Here is a 1,182-nt window from a genome sequence, read left to right on the forward strand (position 1 = left end):
ATATAGTCACTGTTTGCTTTATTATGACTTAAAAACCTTTGAAAATCACGTAAATCAGTTATAGACAAGTACTTGAACTTGGATTCAAACACATCCACAGACACACACAATTTCTCAGACTTAATTGTTTTCAATTGTTCTTTTAATTTTAACCATGCTTACTAATTTCATGTATCACTAGGTGTCTCACATTGTGACAATCCTCCTCCCCAACTTTACAGTTTCTAGCCCCCCCCCCCCCCTTCCCCTTGTCCACCCCGATCGACCTAATCCACTGGCCTGCACATGCTTTATGCTCGGCCTCCTCTGCATGGGAAGCTAGGATAGATTACTGGTAACAACACTCACCCAGCACAACTGCCCACCTGGAATGCTGGACACCGCATTGAGACTTGAGAGAAAAAAAAAAAAAGGGCTTGTATACCTTGACTTTGATTGCATAGATGTTCAGTTTTAGGCAGGCTTTGGTATAAAGACTTTAGACATTTGAAGAAGGATTGATTATTGTGATTATTTGGATTTCAAGTGTTTTAAGATTTTTAAAAAGATTGAGGAAATTGATCAAGGAGGTTTGTTTTTTATCTACTTAAATTTTATTTATTTCATGATTTTCTTTTGTATGGTTACTAATTGCAGTATAAAAGTTTGTGATGTTTAATCTTTTTTTTATCAGCTTAATCCTTCGCTAGATTTTATTTAGCGAGGGATTTCTATTAACTAATAATTTTCACTGTTTTTATGTCATCTTCAGTCACTGTGATCAAGGTATTCTTTTCCAATATACAAATGTTCCAAAGTCCCAACATCAACAGCAGAAAAATAGACATAACATTAGGTTGTACTAGTTATAAGTGTGGCTCATGCTTGATTGTAGAAGTATGATTAAACAGCATTGATTGTTAGAACAGCTAAATATGTCCCCCCTTAAATACTGTATTTTGCTAATATGCTTGGTGATGGATTAGCCAAAATGCTTGCCTGTCTGAAGCGCTGTAACCAGAGCCCAAGATGTCCGATGTTTTAAGCTCTAAAGAGAAGAAAAGAGATATTAAAGATTAAGATAGCCATCTAAAATATGTTAATATGTAATCCTCTGTGTAAAGATACCTTTATGTCTATGTTGAGTTAGCCATTAAAGCTAGGATGTATGTTAATACAGACTTGGCAGGCATCACTTCAGGG

At 35.6% G+C, this 1,182-nt stretch overlaps 1 protein-coding gene across 1 annotated transcript in view; it reads left to right on the forward strand.

Annotated features, from left to right (window-relative positions):
• The window catches only part of LOC119581628 (MAP/microtubule affinity-regulating kinase 3-like), a gene marked incomplete in the record, with an annotated part of 89,364 nt that overhangs the window by 65,903 nt on the left and 22,279 nt on the right, over positions 1–1,182 (forward strand).

Source organism: Penaeus monodon, chromosome 15 (assembly GCF_015228065.2).
Source record: "Penaeus monodon isolate SGIC_2016 chromosome 15, NSTDA_Pmon_1, whole genome shotgun sequence".
NCBI classification, from domain to species: domain Eukaryota; kingdom Metazoa; phylum Arthropoda; class Malacostraca; order Decapoda; family Penaeidae; genus Penaeus; species Penaeus monodon.